Below are 20326 nucleotides of genomic sequence, written 5' to 3'. Positions count from 1 at the left end.
ACTGTTAAGGTAAACCTAGCTGATGGATAAAATCCTATAATTTCTACTTGTCTTATTTTCCTAAAAGCATTGTAACAGAGAATACATTTTAAGATGAACATGGTATCCTGGACCATAACCAAAACATCAAGGCTAAAGAATTTCAAAAATGCATTATCCTGACGTCAATGTGCGACAGCAGGGAAGTTCTCCAATCAAGAGACTTCATAAGCTGGGAACCCTCCTCCCCTTCTGTTTCTCTCTTGTTGTTCTATATAGTTTTTTGAAACCAAATAAACCTGCTCAGTGCTGAGAGTCTGCTCTTTGCATGCTTATTGATTAGAAACACAGAAACACACACACTAAAAGAGGATATCTTGAATCCTACCTCAACAGTAGTGTAATTCTATCCATCCATCTAATATTTATATGCCTGTCAGGCTACTGGTTTAATCTCATGTTCTCCCTCTTACAGTAAAAAGGCAGGAGCAGAGATATTACTCATTTTCACTGCCTGTACATCTGTATCATCCATAAATGTACGCAGAGGATTGAGGAAATTATGGAAAAGTTCAGAACCCAAAATACTTTAAATGTAAAGTAAAGAAAATATGGTTTACATTGCGGACGTCAAGAAACAATAAAAGAGTTTTACCCAAATCTTTTTAAAAGGTCAGCTCTGCAGAGTGCAGTAAATCAGAGAAACTGTTACATGTGTCTGAGCTGCGAATAAAGTCACAGTGGGAATACACTCTGTAAGATATGGCATTTAAAATAGCCAGAGTTAGATAATACAGATGTGTGAAAACACTCTTTTGGAAGAGATTATTAGATTAGATCAAGAGCATCCTGAGGGTAAGATTTGGATGACACCTTAGAAAATACTTTGCAATTTTCAGAAAATTGTGGTCAACATGACAGCACAGAATATGGGTCCGGGTAAAATTCACCAGAAAATTGTTAAGAATGCCTATAATCCAGGGCCGATTCTAGCATATTTGCTGCCTGAGGCGAATATTAAAATGCTGCCCCCCCCCCCCCGCTCCCTGTTAAGTAAATGCTGAAAACTTTACTAACAATTAACAACCTTACAGGCAGCTCCCTGACACTGTGTGACTGACTACAGGATCTGAGAGTCATTAGTGGCATCTAGTACCTTATAGATGCCAATCTCTTCCATCAGTAGAACTCTATTCCGGGTTCTCCAATCCATTACGTATCACTGCTGAGTTCATGGACAGATGTATTCAGCTCCATGCTGGATCTCCACCCGGCGTCCCTAAAAATACCACAGTCACTTACAGTATAAAGTATATACCCCTCACAACACAACTTACCGCACTCTCCCACATATAAAACATCCATTCATTATATATATTCTACTGGAATTATAGCGTGTACAGCACCAATCAATATACAACACTAACATTTAGTTTAAATTATGCAAAGTAATCTATTGTATCCTATAACTAATATATCCCACCCTGTTATTATGTTACATGATTTTACATACAGTGCAACCCTGACCAATGTGAATATATAGCACCCTCTAATATACAGCCCCCCCCAGCTTATTTATATACTGTATCCTATACAGCCCCCTCCCAGCTTAGTAATATAATGTATCCCATATACAGCCCCCCAGCTTAGTAATATACTGTATCCCATATAGAGCCCCCCAGCTTAGTAATATACTGTATCCCATATACAGCCCCCCAGCTTAGTAATATACTGTATCCCATATACATCCCCCCAGCTTATTAATATACTGTATCCCATATACAGCCCACCAGCTTAGTAATATACTGTATCCCATATACATCCCCCCAGCTTATTAATATACTGTATCCCATATACAGCCCACCAGCTTAGTAATATACTGTATCACATATACAGCCCCCCAGCTTAGTAATATACTGTATCCCATATACAGCCCCCCAGCTTAGTAATATACTGTATCATATATACATCCCCCCAGCTTAGTAATATACTGTATCCCATATACATCCCCCCAGCTTAGTAATATACTGTATCCCATATACATCCCCCCAGCTTAGTAATATACTGTATTCCATATACATCCCCCCAGCTTAGTAATATACTGTATCCTATATACAGCCCCCCAGCTTAGTAATATACTGTATCCCATATACAGCCCCCCAGCTTAGTAATATACTGTATCCCATATACATCCCCCAGCTTAGTAATATACTATATCACATATACATCCCCCCCAGCTTAGTAACATACTGTATCCCATATACAGCCCCCAGCTTAGTAATATACTGTATCCTATATACAGCCCCCCAGCTTAGTAATATACTGTATCCCATATACAGCCCCCCAGCTTAGTAATATACTGTATCCCATATACATCCCCCAGCTTAGTAATATACTGTATCACATATACAGCCCCCCAGCTTAGTAATATACTGTATCCCATATACATCCCCCCAGCTTAGTAATATACTGTATCCCATATACATCCCCCCAGCTTAGTAATATACTGTATCACATATACATCCCCCCAGCTTAGTAATATACTGTATCCTATATACAGCCCCCCAGCTTAGTAATATACTGTATCACATATACAGCCCCCCAGCTTAGTAATATACTGTATCACATATACAGCCCCCCAGCTTAGTAATATACTGTATCCTATATACAGCCCCCCAGCTTAGTAATATACTGTACACCATATACAGCCCCCCAGCTTAGTAATATAATGTATCCCATATACAGCCCCCCAGCTTAGTAATATACTGTATCCCATATACAGCCCTCCAGCTTAGTAATATACTGTACCCCATATACATCCCCCCAGCTTAGTAATGTACTGTATCACATATACAGCCCCCCAGCTTAGTAATATACTGTATCCCATATACATCCCCCCAGCTTAGTAATATACTGTACACCATATACAGCCCCCCAGCTTAGTAATATAATGTATCCCATATACAGCCCCCCAGCTTAGTAATATACTGTATCCCATATACATCCCCCAGCTTAGTAGCTGGGGGATGTATATGGGATACAGTATATTACTAAGCTGGGGGCTGTATATGGGATACAGTATATTACTAAGCTGGGGGGATGTATATGTGATACAGTATATTACTAAGCTGGAGGGCTGTATATGGGATACAGTATATTACTAAGCTGGGGGGCTGTATATGGGATACATTATATTACTAAGCTGTACCCCATATACATCCCCCCAGCTTAGTAATATACTGTATCACATATACAGCCCCCCAGCTTAGTAATATACTGTATCACATATACAGCCCTCCAGCTTAGTAATATACTGTACCCCATATACAGCACTCCCAGCTGAAATCTGGACCCATATAAATATATAACCCCCCCAGGAGAAGAATAATCTGGCCTCATACAATATATACAGCCCGCCAGTATAAAATTATTCTGGCCCCATATAATATATAGAGAACCCCCCACCCCAGTTTAAATGTATCTGGCCCCATATAATATATACTGCATCCCCCCAGTATAAAACAATTCTGGCCCCATAAAATATATACAGTACCCCCCCCCAGTATAAAACAATTCTGGCCCCATAATACAATATATACAGTAACCAAACCCCCCCCCCCAGTATAAAACAATTCTGGCCCCATAATACAATATATACAGTAACCAAACCCCCCCCCCCCCCAGTATAAAATAATTCTGGACCCATACAATATATACAGTAACCAAACCCCCCCGCCCAGTATAAAACAATTCTGGCCCCATGTAATGTATACCCCCCCACACACACACAGTATACATCAATTATGGCCACATTTAACTCCCCCACATAAAATAAATGACAGTACATGAAAAATAATAAAATAATACTCACCTGCAGACAGCTGCTCCCTCGGCGCGCGGGTCCCGTCCTCACGCGGCTCTTCTGGCAGCCGCCGCTCCGCACAGTGACACAGGTGCGTGACGTCATGACGCCTGTGTCACTGCTTAGAACGGAGCGACGCAGCTGCCGGAAAGGCGCTGTGTCGCTCCGCATATAAATCGCGCCTGTGTCTTAAAGAGACAGGCGCGATTTATTTAGCTGGTGGGCGATTCGGGCGTTAATGGATGCCCGAATCGCCCACTTTAGATCGGCGAATTTCGCCGCCCTTTACAGGGACCCGCATTCTGCCGCCTGAGGCGAGATTTTCATCTCGCCTCATGGCAGATGCGGCCCTGCTATAATCTATGAGCTTAGTCTGCATGTGTTCTCAGAGTCTCCTTAGAGAATATTTTTTTAATTTTTCAAAATTATATTTTCAATCTTTTTCATGATAGACTGGTACGTTCACTTTCCTCTGACACTTTTACCATGTGCACAATGCAGATATACTCTTTGTCAAATTAAAAGGTTATACCACATTTACTTCACATTCTAAATGTACAATAGGTAAAATAACCATTCGTTGGAGCGCATACCCGCAAGATTAATGGTGGGCGTTTGAGCCGGAGCTCCGCGACCAGCGTGCGACCTAATTATTATTAGTGACTACACTACAGAGAAAGCCAGAATGGTCCCTGCGGAGGTCCTGCAAATCTACTGGGCATGGATGGCAGGTGGCTAGATGCTGCGAAAAGGGCCCTGTTCCTCTACCTAGCAAATGACGTAACAGGCTGCTCCCAAGATGGCGGCAACACCCGCTCAACAAGCTCAGACAGGTGCAACTTCCCCACTTTCTGGGGAGGAGTCCCTAGGGACAATGAGGGAGACAGACTCTCAACAACCCCTTTGTCAGCAAAGCCCCACCGCAGACCAATTCGGGGAGGAAAGCCAGCCAGACTCTCAGTTGGATGATTTATTACCAGATTTACCAATCAGAAAGACATCCACAGCATCGGGCCTAGCACCTGGTAAGCAAGCACATCCTCCCTTACCATATTATTCCACAGGCAAGGTACTGCTTGAACATTTTTCCCAACTGCTACAGCAGGAATTAGAAAAAGCGGCAGTGAGTATAACAAATGAGATTAAAGAGGACTTCTCTAACCTGGGTCACATGATCTAAGCTATAGAAAATAAATTAGATCAAACGGAAGTGAATCAGCACCTGGCCAAATTTAATGATATTTCTATGCAACTTAACCTAGTACAAGCTAAGCTAGAAGATACGGAGAACCCCATCTGCAGGGAGAACTTTTGGATCCAGGGTTTACCTGAAACAGAATCTGACTTCCGCAAAGTGGCCCTGGATTTATTCAAACAAATGCTACCAGGTACTCCAGACCACATGTTTGAAACTGATAGAATCCATTAAGGCATTGACAACCCCCAGGCCAGATGGCCTACCACGGTATATCAAAGTCTGCCCCCACTATTTTTCTACAAAAGAGAAAGTGGTTCAAGTGGCAAGGGACATTCCAGATTTAAAATTGGGGGATAATCCCATCCAAATTTTTTCAGATCTCTCGCCTTTAGTAAAGAACAACCATTAAGCCTCTTTTACAAACAATGCAAAATCATGAGATACAATACAGATGGGCTTTTCCATTTTGCTTACAAAATGTACTCTTTTAACAAGTTGGCTGAGGGAGATGCCCTTTTGGAACACCTATGTTTATCGACAAGAGAGACACCTCTACAAGCTTCACAGCAAAAGAATCTCCAAAATCACCAAGATCTACCCTCTTGAGCTCTACAAAATAATATTTTGTCCGAGGCTAGCTTAAAGTAAAGACTGCTATGTCAGGGCCAGCAAAGTTGTGATATTTTGCCTTTTCCTGTTCTTTGTTTAGTGGAAATAGCAGTGCTCACTAAGGTCACTACTGGGGAACCATGCCCTCTCTAGCAGTTCTAAGTTAAAGGGGGACCCCTCAAGCGTAATACCAGGGCTTAGTCTTGGCTTAGTTCTTATGGCTTTTGAGATAATACAAATTTCATATTGTTCTATGGCTGAGATGACTACTTTAGTTCCTGCTCTTTGCAAATTGGTAACCAATAATGTGCAATGCTTCAACTCTCCATCTAAACACCGGAAAGGCTTTTCAAGGTGTTTGCAAGAGACCCACTTTTCACAGGCATCCTCACTTAACTACATGTATAGATCATATGCCAGATTTTTCTTAGCCTCCGGGAAGGAAAAAAGGGGGGAGGGAATATTCTTTTCCAGGGCGATAGGTGAAAATAGGGCAAAATTCAGGATATCATTATAATGGTGGTTTCTTAGTATGCCTGGGCATGTCATACAAATATACCGCTTGATGACTCCCATTTTTATCTCCTCTATGGTGCTGTCCCTGGAGATTGAGGAAAAGATCCCTTCCACAGTGTGGTCGGATCATGACCCTGTTCTTATTCGCTTTGATAGCACCTGGCACAAACCAGGGGTTTCAGATGGAGAATGAATAATTCTCTGCTCTTGGATCAAAGGTTATGTAAGGAAATCGAGCAAGAGTTTGAGAAAGTATTTAGGGACAGAGCACTAGGGGGCACGTAAGTAGCATTGGACTGGGTAATGCATAAATCAACCTTACGGGGCGAATTCACTAAAATGAGCTCAAGAATAAACAAAATAAGGTGGGCACAGACAGCCCATAAGGAAGAACAGCTAAAATTAGTGCTAGATAGACACAAGGCTAACCCCCTATTATATTTGAGACAAGAGATCATTTGAGATAGGAATTGAATTTATGTCTCACTACTAGAGTGGAGCAAAGCCTACAGTAGTCTAAACACATAATTTCTTTTGTCAAGGAGATGAACCAGGGGCCCTGCTTGCCCAGAAGCTTACACCATGGGAATATCCTAGCGCTATCCCAAAACTTAGTCTATCAAATGGCCTCCTATCTCTGACCCCTCAGGCAGTCCTCACAAAGTTTTATCGTTTCTACTCTCCACTTTATACCAGTCTCCCTGTACTAGATATGGCCAAAGTGGAGGCATTTTTTTCTAATTTATCCTGGTGGCCATTTTGTCTGAACATGCTGCAATCCTAGAAGAGCCCTTTTCCCTGGAGGGAATTCAGGTGGCATTAAAGGTAGTAAAAACATCTTCTCCCCCTGGTACAGATGGATTCTCTTATTTATATTATAAAAAATTTGCAGAGATTCTGGCAGTAACTATAGCTGGACTGTTTAAATACATCCGGGAGGGTGGCATTTTACCTAAAGAAATGTCGAGAGCAACAATTCTTTTGATCCCTAAACCGATAAAAGATCACACATACTGTGGGTTTTACCGCCCGATTTCTTTGATCAATACTGATCTTAAGCTCATGACAAAAATTTTGGCCATGAATCTTAATAGGTTCATTGCAGAGTATATCTATCCGGACCAGGTAGGCTTTGTCCCGGGTCGACAGGCCACTGACCTTACCAGACTAGTCTATGACCTCATTTGTATTATGGGATCCGGGTGGGATGGGGAAGGAGAATGACCCGGCCTATTGCTATCTTTAGATATTCATAAAGCGTTTGATTCGGTGTCCTGGGAGTGAAATGTTGTAAATTTGTTTTACAACCTAGTGAAATGGGGTTGTGGGAGAAACTTCCTATCTATTATAAAGGGGTTGTATTCGGTCCTAGTGGGTTCTGTGCAAGTTAGGGGGTTTTTATCGACAGATATTTTGATACAGAGAGGCCCTAGACAGGGTTGCCTCCTGTCTCCACTCTTGGTTTTTATTGGCTATTGAGCCATTAGATCTCGCTATTAGAGATAACCCAAATATTAAAGGTATAAAGACAGGCAATATTGAGAATGAATGCTATTTGTTTTCAGATGACATCTTGCTAACCTTCTCATCCCCCTTTGTGTCTTTCCCTAACCTGTACAGAACCTTAGATCAGTTCTCCGCTAGTTCAAGCTAACGTCTTAATCATGTCAAATCAGAGGCACTGAATGTTTCAGTGCCAGACCCAGTTATGAAACTGCTGGCCCTGAACTTTGAATTCAATTGGCGCAAAAATAAGATGGCCTATTTGGGCATCCCCTTGTCGTCCTTGATAGATAAGTTTTATAGAGTAAACTACCCCCCTATTCTGAATTGCCTGAAGCAGGACTTGGCAAGATGGTCTTCTTACAATATTTCATGGTTTGGTCATATTGCCTTGCCCAAAATGACACTCTTACCCAAATTAAAATATTACATTCGCACCCTCCCAATTGCAGTCCCCCCAAAAATATTAGATCTCTTTCAAAGTAAATTATTTCACTTTATCTGGGGGACACACTGGCTGAGACACCCACACTGAATACTCTTAACCCTGAAAAAATTGGGGGGCCTGGGGGTTTCTTGTTTAAACAAGTACTATAGATCTGCCCAGTTTGCTTTTCTAGCCCCCTTGCATGCACTCTGGCTCCTTTATAGGTTCAGATTGAGTAACAAGCTTGTCCCGGACTCCCCCTAAGTTAGATTTTATGGCGTTAAGCTAGGGAGTCCACTGCAATACTCTCCCCAGTGTTCTCACACATTATGAAATAGAACAAGCAAAGGGAACGCATTAGTGTCTTCATATTGCCCGTTGGCCCCTCTGTTTAACAATATGAGGTTCCCCCCGGGGCAGCAGGTAATGGGGCCTTTACTTGGTGGACTAATAAGGGATTCTTTAGAATTGGGGACTTTATTTATCCGACTTGTGTAAAATAGTGGGATTACTTTAAGGTGGTCCATTAGGCACATCCAACCAAACTGTTTTGCTCCCGGCAGATACGCCATTTCCTTCAATCTCTGCGGGGATTGGCGATGGAACTAGCACGTTTACATTCCTTCTTCTACATGGGTATTAATTCTTCTCTTTATATGGCCCAATTCACAGCTGCTCTGCGTCTTTATAACATGGAGGCCTGGGAGAAGGATATTGGAAAGGAGTTAGAGGCCAAAACCTGGTCGGATATCTTCTTCCATTTTTCCTCAACCTCAATTACTGAGGCAGGATATAAAACACTGGTAAGCTGGTATCTAACACCTCAAAGGTTGCATAAAATGTACCCTGCATCTTCACCTAACTGCTTTAGGGGCAGCTGTCAAGAGGGTTCAGTAATGTATATATCGTGGGAATGCACTAAGGTACAAAGATTTTGGATTAGGATTCACCAATTTATATTTTCCCTTACAGGCATGAATATACTGAAGACACCGGAGCAGGATCTACTACATATTTTCTCATTTCAGGCCCCCCAGCATGCTAAACTACTTATAATGTATATTTTCTTGGTGGTCAAGATTACAATTGCTAGACACTGGAGATCCCCACACATTAACTTTGACCTGTTGTAGGCAAAATGTTGTGGATAATGGTTAACGATAAGCTGCCACTATTCTAGGCTACCTGGGATCCTTGAATCCAATATGGTAACAGGCCTTAAATGGGCTTTGTGGCCTTGAGGATGGTGGTATGCCTCAACAAGTTCTCATGTGGGGTTACCCATCTCCCCTCTGAAGCCCGATTTTTCTTTCTCTCTTTCTCCTTATCTTTGACTGTTTCTAACCCTTGTCTTCCCTCTCCCTTACGTGTTTATAAATACATTTTAGAGCATTCTCACAGCTAAATGAGAATCCTGTCAGACGGATTCAGGTATGAGAAAAAGAGTTTGGAATTGGGGATATCTGGTTGAGAGGAAGACGTGATGTTACATATGGGCTTGGCTTGCACTACTCTTGAGAGGGGTTTGGGGTTGCGGACCGGATATTAGTTTTATTAGTGTTTTTTATATATATTAATATAATTTAATAATTAATTAATAAACTAATACTTATATATTTGCTCTTGTGTTTTATGGATACATGCTTGGATTAGTCATCCCTGGAATAATTGTTTGTATGTTAACTATGATGTGTAACCTTTTTTTATTGTTAAAGGACATCTACCACCATTTTCTTGGTGGTAGACTGTCCTATAGCGCACACCTTCATTACCTGCAGGGGGGGGGGGAAGGGAAGACACATGCATAAATTAGGAACCGAAGGAGCTAAGAGCCGCTTGGCCCATGTGACCCTGAGTGCCTCCAGTTTATTTGAATATTTTTATAAATGTATTTTCTGGCTCTAACAGATGTCCTAAAAAAGGCTCAGTCATCCCCTGCAGGTAATGAGGGTACGTTATAGGACAGTCTACCACTGAGAAAATTTAACTTACTTCTTTACACACTTTGGGATCAGCCTTTCCTTAGTTTATTGATGAGCAAAATGTTTCCCATTGGATCCAAATAAATTAAACATGCTTTCTTTACTAAAATGAACTGTGGACCACTTTTCCTCAGTGTAGCCTTTAGATTATTTATTCTAATTAGGGGTTTGGTCACTGCAGAGTGGGCTTTCAGTGCAAATTCTCTTAACCATTGAGACACTGTATGACAAGACAGATTACCTTACCTTGTTCAGTGCTAAACTGGCAAGCAATTCCAGCTGCAGTTTTGAAATAACTACCCGTGGAAATTCTCTGCATTATCTTTTCTTCTTGTTGTTTATGTGCCCAATCCTAGCCCGCCTCTTCCCCCATATCTCTAACCAGACCTTCCAGAATTCTAAACAGCTTCTTGGAAAGCCAAATGGGGGATACCGCTAAAGGGTACAGGAGTTGCGGGAGGAGGATCATTTTAACAATACCTACCCTGTCAGCTCTAGAAAAGGGCATTTTTATCCAACCCGAGATATTCCTTCTTAACCTATTAACAAGCAGGATTATATTTAATTCCACATACCTTCCAAGATCCCCAGAGATCCAGATTCCCAGATATTTTCCCCAGTTGATCCCGAAAAAAATCCAAACCCATTTACCAACTTAATGGTCTCCTGTATAGAATTATCTGAACTTATCTGGTCAGCAGGATGTCATCCGCATACAGGGATATCTTGTCCCTCTCTCCCCCACACTCCCAGCCCCTAATCTGATCAGATTCACAAATCAGGATAGCCAAAGGCTCGACAAATAGGGCAAAAAGGAGGAGGAGCGGACAACCCTGCTGAGTCCCCCTATACAATTGAAATGGCTCGGAGAGCACTCCAATGACACACATTCTAGCTATAGGGGAGTGGTACATGATATTAACCCACTTAACAAATACCCCACCTAGCCCAAATCTATCCATAACCTTCCATAAATAGTGCCACTCCACCCTGTCAAACGCTTTAACTGCGTCTAAAGACAGGATGGAGCAGTCCCCTTTGTTTCCCAATTGCATATCTGAAAACAGTCTATGTAAATTATGCCCCATACTCCTTGACGGGATAAACCCATTTTGATCCGGATGGACAATGACAGAGATCACCTTTTTCAACCTAGAGGAAAGAATTTTTGCTAAGATTTTTATATCAGAATTCAATAAAGAGATCGGTCTATAAGAGCCCATCTCAACTTCATCTTTATCCTTCTTGAGAATCAATACTATAGCAGCCTTGGTCATTGAGCCCCGTATTTCCCCATTCTGTAAATGCTGCCGCGAAGACCGCGTCTAGTATTGGGGACAAAACATTCTGATATTTTCTATAAAATGCAAAGGGTAAACCGTCGAGTCCGGTTGCTGAATCTGACGATAAAGTCCTGATAGCTTCCAAGATCTCCTCTGCCCTTATGGGTTCATTCAGTGGGAACCTCTCTTCCTCTGACAGACTAGGGATAGGGATCGACTCCAGGAAACTATCTAACTGACTATCCGGGTATCTTGATTCTGATGCATAAAGTGCCTCATAGAAAAGCCTAAAGATCTCCAAGATTGCACTCTGTTCTTTTACAAGATTTACTGTGGGATCTAAGATTGCATGTACCCCTTGATTACTATCTTTTTTTTGAGGAAGTTAGCCAGAAGTTTACCCGGTTTACCTCCATCCACATTATTTCTATATCCCACAAAGAAAGCTCTATGCTGGGATTTCTCTGTCATAAAAGAACTATAAGCCGATTGGGCCCTCAGGAACTTATCTCTATCTGCTTCTGAGGACGTAGCCACCCAGGTCTCTTGGCTAAGATCTAACTCAGTTTTTAATTTTATCTCCCTCTGTCTGAATTCCTTTTGTTCCAGTTAATCTCTGAAAAAAAACACCACGCCCTCCCTGGTTCCCCACTCCTCAAATTACATGTCCAGAATTCTTGTATCAATCTATTTATCTTCTCCTCATTGTCCATAAGTCTGAAACCCTTGAGACCCTTCTTTCTTTAACTGGTATGGTTGTGGGTCGGACGTGGGTCGGAAACCCAATCCCAGCCTATTGACCAACTGAGGAGGCTGTGGAGGCTACGGTAGCTTCTTTACTGGGTACAGATCACATGACTGGAAAATGTGTAGTTCAGCAAATAATTTATACAATATGTGTACAATTTTCCCATTCATTGTTATCGATTGACCGATTCCTGGTCATGTGATGTCACACAGATGCACTACTCATATAAATGGTCATGTGATGTCACACAGGGGCACAGCTTGTTATATCCCTGGTTATATGATTTCACACAGGTGCAATGCTGGTTATACCACAGGTCATGTGATGTCATAACACACAGCTCTGATAACTCTTTGTGATCCTAACGAGTTGTACCTGTGTGACATCACATGACCCTTGGTCCAGTTTTTATCCACAGGAAGCAAACAATGAAACTAAAATTGTATAACTTCATACACAAACAGTATCAGTTATTTGTTGAAAGTGAAGAACCCTTTAATGGGTTTCAATTGGTTATGGGAACTGGTTTTTGAGTTAGATGTACAGCTGATCAGTTGGACCCCACTAATCTGATATAGGATATACCTATCCTAAGGAATGGCTTTCCACATCATGGCTCAAGAAAAGCTCTTAAACTGCAGTAAATCCCATGTCAACATCTTATTCATTTAGAAGCAAAGAGCTTACTACATTCCTATCAAATAGAACACATATCAGAACATTTACATCTTTAAATGCTTTGTATTCCTGTTTCTATAAAACTTGAAGGCCGTGTTTATATGTATAGACTCTGTCTTACAGCTATTTATATACTGTACAATTATAGCTGAACATTTAGACTGAGGTCAAATTGTCAAGTCTTTTGCAGAACCCAGTGAAAATCTGTGCTGAAATCAGCATGTTAACATATTCAGATCCAGCTATAATTTGCCAAAAATACTTGAGAAACAGAATAAAACATGCAGCATGCAATAAACTTAATGGTATTTTTTATCTCTCTTTCCATGTACTGTACTAGATTTTGCTGCTTTCATGAAAAAAAAACATTTTATTCTATTATATTTATTCTTCATTCTACATTGTATAAAATAATAAAATATTGATATTTTTATTCTTGCTGCAACCCATAAATATGCTAAAAAGACCTCCAGGAGATATACATATTAAGTATGTACTGTGTGTGGTTTGGGGTGGATAGTGTGGTGACAGGATTTCTTTAACCCCTTAACGCTCTGCGCCGTAGCTCTGCGGCGCAGAGGTATAGGGAATGTATGAAGAGGGCTCACGGGCTGAGTCCTCTTCATACAAAGGTGGGGGCTGTTGCATATTGCAGCAAACCCCCACCGCTAATAACCGGGGTCGGTGCTTGATCCCATGGTACGTTGTCCGACGAGGATTCGGTTCTGGCACGATTCACTAAGATTTTGCGTCCGAGTCCCTTCCTCACAAGGTCCCCGGCTTCTTCCTGGTGCATGTGAGTGCTTGATCTTGCGACACAAACCTTTTTTTAAATATCGCGGTTTGTGCGAATCCGTCGGGTTGTCCGACACCCACGCCCCCGATTTCTGTCGCGTGCAAGCCGGCGCCAATACGCCAAAATCCAAGCGTGTGTGTCAAAATCCCAGGGAAATTCGGGGCAAAACTGGAATATTTGGGAAACCGGACGAAAGTGCGGTGTTCGGACCCTTAGTAAATGAGCCCCAATGATCTCATCACAGGGCACACCGTCTCTAAGCCCAAGCCACTTACACCTTCCACGCCAAGGGACACTATAGCCTGTATCCATTTCTTCCACATTAAGGAGAAAATTGCGGCTGCAAGCATGTCACAGGCTTTACCATGGCACATAGGAGAGAGTTCCAACAGAGCATCATGATCTTCAGAACTAACAACATCTCTTACCGGTGGGGATTCCTGGTGAAGCTGATAGTGTCGAGGAACTGCACTAAATTTACAGCCAACACTCCAGAACAAGCTCCTCACCTGCGCAAAGACTGGAACCTCCCATATTAAGGGGCACTCCTCCCCTTCAATTCCAGAAGAGTGGTCCAATATCTCTTGCAACGGAAAAAAATCACTCCCAAGCCTGAAGCTCTGTTGACTTCACTTAACTTGACTTGGTCAGATGAACTGCTGGTTCTATGGTGTTTTTTTTACTCTAGTGCTCTTGTTCATCTGGTGCCGCTATAGGCATGTATCCTTTAGATAATTGTTTATCCAAATACCACTAGGGAAGTGACTTCCAGTGCCACAACTCACTGTATGTTACTGTGTGTCCCTTTAGGAACCTTAACAGACCAAAAGTGACTGATAACCAAAAAAGCAGCAGCCATCAACAGAGATGATTTACTCAAATTATAAGGAGACCCAACAGGAGGCCAGAGTACCCCTAGTAGTCACTTACAGCCCACAACTGGAGATCCTATGTCACATTGCCAAGAAACTGCAACCGATTCTGCATAAAGATACAAGACTAAAAGAAATATTTCCAGTCCCTCCTCTCCTTTCCTTCCGGCAACCACCAAACCTGAAACAACTGGTTGTCCGGACTGCCCTGAGACATCCATCAGAAAATGGTACCTCGCCCTGCCTACAAAGCAGGTGTAAAACGTGCCAGCACATTCGCACAGGTGACCAAGTACCTGTACCTCAATCACAGCAGGTACATCAGATCAAGAGGACCTTTTCCTGCAGGTCCTCTAATGTGGTCTACCTTATTATGTGTCAGCAGTGTCCAACCACAGGCCTTATGTTGGGGAAACAGGCCAGAGACTCCATCAATGTATGAACTCACACAGAGCTGATATTAAAAATGACACATTTCTTCAGAGAGGACCACACTATGGAGGATTTGCAGATTACTATTTTAATGGGACATTTTAAGACACAGAGGGAAAGGAAAAAAAGAATGGGAGTATAAATTAATGAGGAGATTCAACACCTGCAAAGTGGTCTTAACATTCATGCCATCTTCATGACCTCCTACCTCTGACCTGGAGGCCACAAGCAGATAAGAGCCAGGGCTCATGTGTCCCGCCTCATAGGTTTTTCATGTTTTTATTGTCATCCTGTTATAAATAAGATGTCCCTGTATTTTCAATCTGTTGTTTTAGAGGTTTTTTTTTAATATCCTTTGATGATCACTGTTTAGTGTGTATAAAATGCTGTGAATTTTCTGTTTCATGCATGTCTGACATATCTGACAAAGAGAACTAGTATTCTCGAAAGCTCACCATCAAATATACTCAGTTAGACTCAAAAAGGTATCAACTGATTTCTTCACTCTACTTTTCCTTTAGGAACCTTGTTGTTTTACTGTTTTCTAGTTATGTTTTTTTTGTTCCCTGATAACAGTGTATGAACCTCCATATTGATATTACTTATGTGTGTGGGGCACCACACCTCATTCAACAAACCACACAATTTTATCTATTACCCCCTGATGGTAATTAAAATGTATTCCATTAATATTCCATTAAAGGTCTGAATTCCCCTTGCAAAAGGTCAACTCTCTGGTCTGCAGTGTGTAACTCTCATGTAGATCTTGCTGTTACAGGAGACTCATCTCAACCAATCTCAACCAGGAAGATTGCTATAGGCTGAAACACAAACGCTTACCCAAAATTATTCATGCTCTAGCAGTTGGCAAGAGGTGTGGTGTGTCCATAGCATTTAAAGACACAGTGACTGTTACAATCCATGATCAGTTAATTGATGATAACCCCACTATATAATTCTTGTGTGCAGTGTTAACAACATTGACTACAGTCTGGTCGCAGTATACAGCCCTAACACAAAACAACACACCTTTCTGAAGACACTACCAAGGAAAGTACAGTCAGTTAGGAAGGGATCTCTCATCATTGGGGGAGACTTTGATCAGGTTTTATGGCCCTTCATTGACTCTACATACCCCACCCATCCTCAGGAGCCCATTCCCTATTCCACTACTGTATTTAAGTATGATTTATATGATGCATGGTGCACACGCCACCCCTCCGACCACGACTATACCTTCTTTTCTTTTTTTTTTTCCCTTTTTTTTAAATATATTTATTTTTTTCCTACAGTGTACAAAAATAGAACATACAGATCTAGAGTTTACATGTAATACAATTCCTTTAAAAATCTTAAAGTCTTAATAACAATTTTTCACCCAACCATTCCCTCCCCCCTCCCTCCACCCCATACCAACCCTTGCCCACCGGTTAGAGAGCAGAAAGTAAGGGGAAAAGAAAGAAAAGAGCAGGGAAAAAAAAAAGGAAAATTATATGAATATATTTAATATATCACTTATAATTCTTGGAACTTTCTCCCTCCTACCAACCAGATTTTTTTCCAGGTATAAAAACATCCCCTTCTCATAAAGCTAATTCTTTCCCAGGCTTTGACTTTTCTTATCATTTCAATCCATTCCATAAAGGTGGGAGATTGCGTACTATCCCATTTTTTTTTTTGCTATTCCCAATCTTGCTAACATCAAGATCTTACTACTAGCCCGTTTTTTGCCCGTGTCTTGCCGATTTAATACATAGACCCCCAAAATAGCAACTTAGGGTGAGCAGGGGAGAGACGTCAGCAATTCTTTTTCCTCAAATTGAAAAACTTGCCTCCAAAAATTCCCTAATTCAGGGCAGGACTAGGCTAGATGTATGAAATCCGCTTCCTCTTCCAGACAACGTTGACAGGTAGAGCTTTCCCACAAATTTATATCATATAGTGCCTTGGGGGTATAATATAGTTGATGTACGAAGTTAAACTGAGTCATTCTATGATTCCATGACATAGATGAGAGTGTAATTCCTTTATAACATTGTTTCCAAAATTCCTTAGACATGCTACCAATTACCTTTTCCCATTTTTTACTCGAAGGTATTATTTCCCTTTCAGCCCATACATGCAGTATCATTTTATATAAATGTGATGTGATTTTCTTAGTGACTAAAGAGTTTGTCAGAAACTCAATACACTGATTTGTCTCTACTTTAAACCTACTTCTATCACCAGATCTTATATAGGCATAATATAATTGAAGATATTTTTTAAAAAAGCTATTATCCCTATTCCCAAATTGTATTTGCATTTCTTCTAAACTTAACATACGTGTTTGTGAACATATTTGTGCCAATGAATTCAGTCCCCTCTATCTCAAAACATCCTTCTCAGTGATCAATCTAAATTTTTCAAAATTGAAATTATCCCATATTGGTGAAAACGGGAAAATCCCCTTCAAATTTAACAACTCTTTCAGTGCCTTCCAAACTTTATTCAACAACCTTGTAATATGCATACCTCTATATCTTCCCTGTGTGAGTTCCCCACTCTCTAATAACGTGAAAATTGAGTCCCTACTTCCTACACTTAAACTAACTAACCTATGATATGCGTTGCAATTGCGTCTGTTAACTAAATATTTCAATTGGGCTGCTATATAGTAACCAAAGATCCATGGGATTCCCATTCCCCCTTGTTCTACTGTCCTGCACGTATTAGTGAATTTCATCCTAGCCCTTTTTTTTCCCAAATCAGTTCACTCAATATAGAGTCTATTACTTTCAACAATTTTTTGGGGATCTATACTGGGCAGACCGTTAGTGGATATAGTAATTGTGGTAGTAAAAACATCTTTATCAGTCCAACCCTGTCAGCTCTTGAAAAGGGCATTCTAAGCCAGTTGGTAATATTATTCCGCATTTTTTCCAATATTGGGGTAATATTCAATTCCACGTATTTGTTCAGATCAGCTGTAACCATAACCCCTAAATATTTAATGGCATCATCCTTATGCAGTACCTCTACTTGCATTCCCAAGTCGGTTATTTCTCCGTCCAACGGGAGTAGTACTGTTTTTTCCCAGTTAATTTTTAATCCCGAAAACTGTCCTAATTTTGAAACAAGATTAAAAACCTCTTTTAATATTTTTGCTGGAGTTTGAATAGTCATAAAGACATCGTCGGCATACAACGATATCTTGTCCTTCTCGCCCCCACTTCCCCACCCCTTAATCCATTCCGCCTGTCTGATCAATATTGCAAGGGATTCTATAAATAGAGCAAAAAGTAGGGGAGAGAGGGGGCACCCCTGTCGAGTGCCACGATATAAGGGGAAAGAGTTTGAGAAACTACCGTTGATATTCATTCTTGCTGTGGGGGAGTCATATAAGGTGCGGACCCACTTAAAGGACACCTGTCATCAGGTCTGTGTCACTTGTCCTGTCACTACTACCTGTTGGAGCAGCTCACAAGGATCCCATCCCAGCCTTTATCTAGTTATTTCATACATTATTCATTGTAAAATCATCTATTTTTTATCATGTAAATGAGGCTGGTCACATGGTCAGAGGCAGTGATGTCACCCCTGTTCCCCCTCCCCTCTCCTCCCCATGCTCATGTCTGTGTGTAATGTATAGTAAAGCATGGCTAGTGTGTGTGCTTCATCTGCTGACATGCTGCATCCTCCTAATATACAGGTGAGAGACACAGACATCAGCTACACATGAATCTGACATGTTCTGCTATAACATGGCTGCAGCCTGGAGCTGCTGTATCTCTCCTAAACACACACACATGCACACACAGGCTGCAGGGGGCGTGGCCATCAGCACCAGGAAGCACATCATTATACAGCCCCACATCATTATACAGGCTGTCAGTCATGCATTGGGGGTGTGGCTGTGCCTCCCACTCACACTCCCACTCACTGAATAGAGTGGACAGCTTGAATATGCTAATGCTTCATTGGACATTTCACAGGTCATTTGCATACAGCTTTGGGACCTCATTGCTTAGGTTTACAGGCATGTAGAGGGACAATAAAGTGATAGACAAAGGACAAATGGAATACGGACAGGAAAAACCATATAAAGTGTATGTACACTAATGCCAGAAGCCTCACAAACAAAATGGAGGAACTGGAACTCTTGATGTTGGAACGGAAATATGATATAGTGGGTATCAGCGAGACATGGCTGGACAGTAGCTATGACTGGGCTGTTACTATAGATGGTTATAGTCTTTTTAGAAAGGATCGTATAAATAAAAAAGGTGGAGGGGTTTGTTTATATGTGAATTCTTGCCTCAAGCCCGTCCTGCGAGATGACATCAGTAACGCAAATGTGGAGTCCCTATGGGTGGAGATAAGAGGAGGGAAAAAGAATAATAAAATATTACTAGGGGTTTGTTATAAGGCTCCAAATATAATGGAGGCAGCAGAGGAAATGCTGATAAGTGAAATGGATGCGGCTTCAAAGCAAGGTGAAGTACTTATCAAGGGAGACTTCAATTACCCAGATATCGACTGGGGGGCAGAAACCTGCAGGTCCTTCAAAGGTAGCAGGTTCTTGTCAACAACAAAAGACAATTACCTGTCACAACTAGTCCTGGAGCCAACAAGAGGGGGGGCACTGCTGGACCTTATCCTTACCAACAGACCTGATAGGGTATCAAAACTACAGGTTGGGGGGAACCTGGGGAATAGTGATCATAATATCATTGATTTTGTATTACGCTTTACTAAGAGCGTTAGTGAAGGGGCAACCAACACTCTAAACTTCAGGAGGGCAAATTTTCAGCAACTAAGGGAAGACCTTAAAGGCATAGACTGGGATAATGCTCTCAAAGACAAAAGCCCCCCCCCAAAAATGGGACTTTTTCTCATATATTCTGAAAAAGTCCTGTGAGAAACACATACCGTATGGGAAAAAGCATAAAAGGAACAAGAAAAAGCCTATGTGGCTAACTAGTCTTGTAAGGAAAGCAATAAGCGAGAAAGATAAAGCGTTTAAGGTGCTAAAACGTGAAGGTAGCGATGAGGCATTACAGGATTATAGAGAGAAAAATAAATCCTGTAAAAAGCAGATAAAGGCCGCAAAAATAGAGACTGAGAGAAATATTGCCAGGGAGAGCAAAAATAATCCCAAATTATTTTTCAAGTATATAAATGATAAGAAACTAAAAACAGAGAGTGTGGGTCCCCTTAGAAATAACATGGGGGTCATGGTGGAAGGAGACGAGGAAAGGGCCAATCTACTGAATGTCGCCTTCTCAACTGTCTTTACCCAGGAAAATCCCCTGGTGGAAGACACAATGAGGAATAATGTTAATTCTTTTTATAATGTCAACAGTTTAACCCAGGAAGAGGTACGGCGCCGCCTCGCAACCACTAAGATAGATAAATCACCGGGGCCAGATGGCATACACCCCCGGGTTCTGCATGAATTA

At 41.4% G+C, this 20326-nt stretch overlaps 1 protein-coding gene across 9 annotated transcripts in view; it reads right to left on the bottom strand.

Annotated features, from left to right (window-relative positions):
• The window catches only part of LOC140106485 (rap1 GTPase-GDP dissociation stimulator 1-A-like), a 416700-nt gene that overhangs the window by 175554 nt on the left and 220820 nt on the right, over nucleotides 1-20326 (bottom strand). Inside the window, exon 2 of one of the 9 annotated variants that reach the window (XM_072130947.1) lies at nucleotides 1136-1258. The exons of the other annotated variants lie outside the window; for them this stretch is intronic. The gene's annotated coding sequence lies outside the window, so the exon portion shown is untranslated. The remainder of the gene's footprint in view (nucleotides 1-1135; nucleotides 1259-20326) is intronic. 9 annotated transcript variants of the gene reach the window in all.

This window comes from Engystomops pustulosus, chromosome 11 (assembly GCF_040894005.1).
Source record: "Engystomops pustulosus chromosome 11, aEngPut4.maternal, whole genome shotgun sequence".
Taxonomy (NCBI): domain Eukaryota; kingdom Metazoa; phylum Chordata; class Amphibia; order Anura; family Leptodactylidae; genus Engystomops; species Engystomops pustulosus.
Note: the sequence above shows the minus strand (reverse complement) of the source record. Positions and strands in the feature narration are given on the sequence as shown.